This window comes from Simochromis diagramma, unplaced genomic scaffold, assembly GCF_900408965.1.
Source record: "Simochromis diagramma unplaced genomic scaffold, fSimDia1.1 OVJJ01000302.1, whole genome shotgun sequence".
NCBI lineage: Eukaryota > Metazoa > Chordata > Actinopteri > Cichliformes > Cichlidae > Simochromis > Simochromis diagramma.
Genome location: NW_024386792.1, coordinates 6,503,140 through 6,510,471, shown reverse-complemented (window position 1 = coordinate 6,510,471; position 7,332 = coordinate 6,503,140).

Sequence of the window (7,332 nt, the reverse complement as noted above, 5' to 3'; positions counted from 1 at the left end):
ATGCTGTCTTTTGAAAATGAATTTCAGATATGGAATTTATGCCTTTTTGTTATTGTAATGTCTTCACTGACAACCAAAGTCAGAGGTCAGGGGATTAGGCGTGTTCACTTTAGCTTAACTACACTTTGGCTCCACCATCAGTCAGACTTTGGTTTGTTACATGGTAACTTTGTCCAAGTTGTTACTATTTTCACTGCTTAGGCAGTGTTTCAATTAATTCGTTGTTGCATCCACCCGTTTTTGGTGTCAGTGGTTGTGAGGAAAAGTGACCAAAATTCTAAAAATTGTTAAATAGAAATCATCTAATTTTTTTTATCGCATTTGTCAGCATTTTTGTTTTGTTTTTCTATTGGTTTGTATGACTTAATGCGTATTCTGTCCTAAAACCCAAATTCCAAATCCTTTCATCAACTGTGCTGCCAAACCCAACATGGGTAGAAACATAGTCAGCAGTCCACCACAAGAGGGCAGCAGACAACATGCTTTTGCTTTGGAGGCTTTTTCCCCCCCCTTCAGGGTTCAATGACCTGTTGTGGAAAACAACACTTAAGCTCAAAGTGAGCAAAACAAGGGTAGTTACAGATGTATACATTTGTAGTTAAGGAAGTCATTTAGTCTTTTTTGTCTCGTATTCATTGTGACGCACAGCCTCTGCTTATGTTCTCTTCAGTAGGTGTGTTTAAAACCCTTGAAACAAAAGGTTAAAAAAAGACTCTCTAAGCTGCTTTTGTTGCCACACCTATAGTTTTCTCCACGTTTCATACCTGTGGTTGAAATCCCTCACTGTGTAATGCACATTTTAGAGCTTACACACTGGTTTTGATTCATCTTTCTAAGGTAAACCCAGTTAATTAGCATGGATTATGGGTTGCACTCATTATATGGGTGTGTTATCTACTTTATTTGTAAAGGCACACGTGTTGAGATGGTGTCACAAATGAACTTTAACATTTCTCAGTTTTGGTGAGTATGCAAAGTTTGAAAATGTTTGCAGCTCCACACACACGAGCCAAGACAAATAATTTCTTTCCTTCCTTCTTTTTATACTGTCGCCTCATACCAGCTCAACTGTGGCACTGGACCCAGGTTTACTGTAATTTACAGAGCACTAAAGAGAAGACGATTGGTCAACTTGTTTGTGACAAAAATACACTTCCTCCAATCCATTTTATGCACATGAATGCCCACACGCACACATACACACACGCATAAAAAACAATATGCTTTTGCATACAAGAAACGGTCCAGTTTCTGTTTAGAATTTGCAGACTTCATTGTAAACTTTTACATCCCTCGACTGATTTATGAGTCAAACTGTGCAATATGATTCAGAGGAAACTCAAAATGAAACTAATTTCATATTTTGTGTATTTCCACAGTGAGGTTGGTGTTCTATGTAATAATTACTCTGGCTAATTGCTTTGTAACTTCTCTGTAGCTCATGAAATTTCCAGGTTACATAAATTTCACGCTAACTGTCTGAGACGTGACCATGCAGCACATGTCTTCCTCTTCTTCCTCGCAGTCTCACGTCAGAGTGTTTTCGCTTTAAATCCTGAGAGGGGAAGTAGGTACTGCACAAAGCAACATACATGCATATATGTCAGAATAAGGCTGGCATCCAGATCCAGCAAATCATTTTTCTACAGGCATAATTTAAGAGTTACTTGTTTTCTGTTTTCCAGGAAGCCCAAATCATCACCCTTCCACCACCATGCTAAATAGATGACATGATATGTTTGTGCTCATATGCTTTGTTTGCTTTTTCACCAAACATGGAGCTGTGCATTATGTCCAAAGGACACTGATCAAGATTTCTAGAAGATGCAACTTTGCAAACCTAAGACATGCTGCCATGTTCTTTTGTAGAGAGAAATGGCTTTCTTCTAGAAACTGTTCAGTCTTTTTCTAATTGTGCTGCCATGAACTTTACAGGCCTCAGCTAGCATGGTAAATGTTAAGAGTCTGAGATATCACATCGGGGGTTTTCTGGAGTTTCTCTGAGCATAGCACGATCAAACCTTTGCTTGGACGTCCACTCCTGAGAATATTTTGGCACCTGAATGGTCCAGACCAGCAGACTGTCAAAACCTTTGCTATTACAAAGGTAGTCACACTTGCTGATTGTAAGTTAATCAAGTGCATTTGACTCTTAATTTCTATGAAAGCAGCATTCCTTTTTAAACGATTCAGATATGAAATATAGATTTTCACCCATCTTATATCTGAATCAATTGTAGTTCCACAGACATGTAAAGCAAATAGGATAATAATGCAATAAAAGGACAGCTTATGTCTGTGATTAAGTGCAGATGGAGACTAAACTTGAGTTCATATTGCAGACTTTGACACAGTTATCAATAAAACGATTATATTACTGTGAAGACCGTTTCCTGTAGCTATGTGTGCTGTCATTTTTAAACCTATCAAACGATAGGTGCTCGTAGGGCTCAGCACCGGTGTCACGGCAGACAACAGACCGGGAAAAGGCACAAGTGGTGTAACTTCCCCTTTCTCTATAAATCTCCAACAGAAAGCCCAAAGGAAGACGTCACCAAAGCTTAATAATTTGCTAATGCCAGGAAATGCAAAGTGGTCTGGCACTGCAAAAACAGCATGCATCTGTCTGCACACACCACACTGTCAATTCACATCCTGTGTCTCGTGGTCATGTGACATTTAAAAATGCCACTGTAAATGACAGCACAGTGCGCAGTGGGTCCCTGATGGGCCCCTGAAGGGGAGAGCGAAATTCCATACGCTTAGCATTAGTATCAGCCATATTTCCAAGTAGTGAAGGAGCACTGCATGACAAATTTTAACTTTGTTTGCCTTTTTCTCTTCATGCAATCTCCTTTAATCGTATGCATATGCTTGACTTTTGAGAAAGCTACTAACCCACAGGTGTCCTTGCGATGCTTTACTGGTTTCTAAAGGCCCTGTTGTTTCCCTGCGTTTGACCTGCTATTTTAAAGCATGCAAAAACCGCAGGTTCTTAATTCACTCAGACGTCTAATGAGAGCTCTGCAGATTAAAATCATTGATAAAATTCAGCACTGTAACATCAAATTGATTGTCTCTGTTTGAGTCAGCAGGCTCTTTATTTTTGGTGACTTTTAAATGCGCCATGAATATTGTGCGGCATAGTCCTAGATTGATATATTTCAAATCAGCTGATCTGAAGGGGATTTATTGACTTTGAGATATTTTTTATTTGATCTATTGTCTGGTATGGTATATTTTAAAGGACCAGTCAGAGTTTAAAAAATGTAATAAACTTTTAAGTAAATATATTGGAGAAAATAACTAATCCAGTGTTTGCCTGATAGCAGACAGAACTGTCAACCCACTGCGCTCAATTTAAATCTTCATTCGGCTCGGTGGAGAGGTCACTTGCAAAGGTCGAAGCTCAGTCCTGTGCACAAACGATGGCTATGTGTTCATGCCCCTTAAAATTTGTCTAAAAAGAACCTACATACAACCATTCGTGCTCATAGTTACACCCACGGCCAATTTAGAAAAACAAAATTAACCAAACATGCATTTCTTTGGACCGTGGGAGAAAGCCAGAGTACCAGGAGAGAACTTAGAGACACATGAGGTGAGCATGCAAACTCCACACAGAAAGGCCTCAGCTGGCCAGTGGATTCACCCCAGGACCTTCTTGTTAATCACCAAAACACTGAGCTGCACGTAGGACACTCAACTATATTCTTATTATAGTGATCATAGTGTATGGCTGTCTATTCCCTAAGCCCTCCTAGACATGTTAGTCAATGAATTTGTTTATGTAAAACACTCTTTTGGAACAAATCGTAAGGGTTTTTGTAAGTGAACTAAAGTCCATGTAAGACAAAGCCACAGCACCCAAAAGATGGAAGGCTGACGTCATAGTGCCAGAGACCATTGCATGGATGGCAGCATGAGGAGGACCAAGACAACAATAGGCAGGTGGTTTTAATGATGTAGTTTCTGTATGGATTTGGTCTGTATCCAGATTTGACAGTTTTGTTTTGTTGCCTGCTCTGATTTTAAGATTGAAGAATTTCTCAATGCTTAATTCATTTTATATCAATTGCAAGACTCAATACATTAAGGCGCTTTAAATTTTATTTGCTGTTTCTACAAGCAGCCCTTGGGCAATTTCTAATTTCTTGTCTCATCAGTCAGTTGGTGGTGATACATGACATTTAGCATGAGGCCTTTGAAAGATCCTCCTCCAGCTGTCCCTGGTTAAGAAACACAAGAGTCACTGGATCAGCGTCTTTGGGCTCTTTGTTTGAAGTATGATGGCAGTGTGTTATTAGAGCCACTGTAAATCAGCTGTGCCTGTGCTAATATACTACAGCTGTCAAACAACTACACAGAGACACACACAGAAAAGTGTTCCTCTGATGTTTGTAAAGGATCACAACTCTAATCCGGGAGCAAACATTTGTCATTATGTTCTGCAGCAGCACAACCCTTCACCAACATACAAAAACTCAATACTGGTCAATATTCACACACGCACACACACAATGGGATTGAGGGCTTTTACACTCTCATTGTCATTGACATTTGTTTTGCAGTATTGTATTTCTTTGAGATTTGAGAGTTGAAATGACTGTTTCTTGAAAAGGCCACACCTCGGTGCTGTGAATTGAGGAGCTGTTTGGGGCAAATGCTTCCCTGAAACATTAGTTTTTTCTCCACGCCACTTTCTTTGTATTTTCTGATGAAATTATTGTTTAATTGTAGGCAGTCTGAGGGAAAACATGATTCATGTCTCTCTCTAATGCTGGAACAAACACAAGGGGGGGGGGCATGTGACTGACAGGCTGTTTAGCACTCATACTCGTACTCTGTTCCTCTCGTTGACAGCAGATTGAACTGACAGACACCTCCTTGAGCGCATGCACATACACACATGCATGCATGTGCATACACACATGCATGCATGCGCACACACATACACAGTGGAACCACAGGCCAAACAGAGCTCCATGACAAGTCCTGGTAATTCAACCATAGTTAACTTAATGAGGGTAGTAGACACCTTGACACATACACATACACATACAAGGGGCATGCTATCAAACATGATTGTCGTAGTGTTGAGTGAGACAACCAAAACATCATATGAGAAGACTTGATCGGGTTACCTCTGCAGTCTGAAGTGTGCAGCTGCATAGCAGAGCAGTGTATCATAATCCACTGAATTAGTTTTGTTTGCTGCAGGCTTAAAAAGATAACCTACTGAGCCACCTACATCATGAAATAAGCTCATGGCGTTTTGCTTCTGTACCTCAGCCACGGAGGTTTTGATCATGTTAATACGACAGCAACAAATGTACATACGTACAGTGTGAGCAGTAATATGGGTTTCAGTTTATACTTCATTTGGCATTAACACTTGTTTTAAATTTGAGTTTACTTGTAATTGTGTGCACATCGGTGATGCAAAGAACACTTGTCTGTTCAGTCGAGCAAGAGAAAAACAGATCAAAGTGAAACGAGGATCACATTCACAGAAAGGTCATCTTTGGCCTGGGACAGGACTAGAAATAGATGTATATAGATTATTCTGCAAAATCCGATTTGAGGGGAAGTAAAACATTGGGGTCAGATAATAAGGGATACAACCACAAAATGAAATAGTTGAGTTTAAAAAAAAAAACAAGAATAAACAACAAACAAGGTTCCCCCATATTAATGCAGTTCCTCCGCCACCCCTCCCTCTGCAGGACCGTGGTGACTTTCAGTGTTTAGTGCCGCTTCTGCTGCTGACACAAGGCTTTTGTTTCAGCCTGGCTCCAAAACAAGAGGAACCCAGAGGACCATACGAGCATAACAGGAGCACAACAAGTGAACCAAACTCGGTCACCCTACTGACTCCTGTAACCCAGTTAGCAGAGGAAACTTCACACAAGTAGAAAAGCCAGTTCCTAGTGCATGTCTGCAATGTGTCTGCTTTCCCCATGTGAATGCTTTTTTTTCTTCTTCTTTTTTTTTTGCTGACAGTGGAGGGCTGACTAATTACAGTCCAACTACTGCAGCCACACTTTGATAGGCACCACGCTGCTGCAGCACACAAGCATCCTTTTTTTTCTGTTCTGCAGCCTGCATCGCTACAGTTTCTGGGGACAAGAACAAACTGTTTTCTGGTGAGAAACTGTCAATATGGTATGCATAAAAAAAGAACTGTGTGATACTGTAACATGAAGCCTCTTTTCCACTTGCACTCATTTTTTTATGCCACACCTGCTTTGAGTGCCACAATGTGAAAGAAATGCTTGTGAGAAATACTTTTGCAAACATTTTTTTATTTTTAGCTTTTGTGTTGTTTTTTCTTACCACATTGCTTGAGTCATGTTTTATCTGGTTTTGCCCTCTTTCTGCTCCTTGTGTGGATTTGTTGCTGCACATTTGAGTCCTTTGGATTCTTAGCTGGCCTCCACTGACTCTCTCTGTCTCTCAGTTTTCTCTTCTCCCCTGCTCTCTATTTTTCTTTTTTCCTCTCTTCTGGAGTCCTGAGACACAGTGACCCACTTCCAGTTCCTTCCTCTCTCCAAAGCAGAGTGTGTGTAAATGTTAAAGTTAACGGTTTTTGTTTTTGCAGCCTTTTTGCTGCACAACGCCCCCCCCCCCTTCTTCCCTTCTTTCCTCTCTTTTTTTTCTCCCATACAACAAACCCAATTCCACTGACTCTCTCTCTCTTTTTCTGCGATTCAGAGAAACTACGTCAGTTTCTATGAGCATATATGAGCATGTGTCCAAAGATGTGCACATATACTTGGAGCAGCAATGAAAAGATTTGAAAGTGCTTACACAAGTCTGGTGTCTGACATGCCATGCAACCTGTTAAACCTATAGCTGAATTCTGCCTCTCTCTCTCACTCATCCCCCCCCTTGCTGTTTCTTTTACCCCTCTTAACTCCAGTGTCTCCTCCCTCTTGTTTTTCTCCCTCTACCTTCCCCCCATGGCTGAGTCTGGCAGGGCCACGGGTTCAAAGATGTGCAAGCACCAGAATGTAGGTCAGCCATCGGTGCTGAGTTACCGATTAGAAACAGCTGTGTGTTTGTGGGCCATTTTCTCCACTGAGGCCATTGCAGAGAAACGGTGCAGAGAAAAGCTTTGCTGTTTTTGAACACCCTCTGCTCTGAAACTCCTAAACTTCATTCTACTTTCACCCCCCTAGAGATGGGGGGGGGGGGGTGAATCAGCCACTTTGGCTTTGGTCAGCTCATCTACAATGACGTGTAAGCAAATCTAGTCAGTTAGTGCTGCCCTATATGCATGCGAAAACAATAAGCATGTTTAATTTGTTGCTCTTTTGTTCATAAATGGTA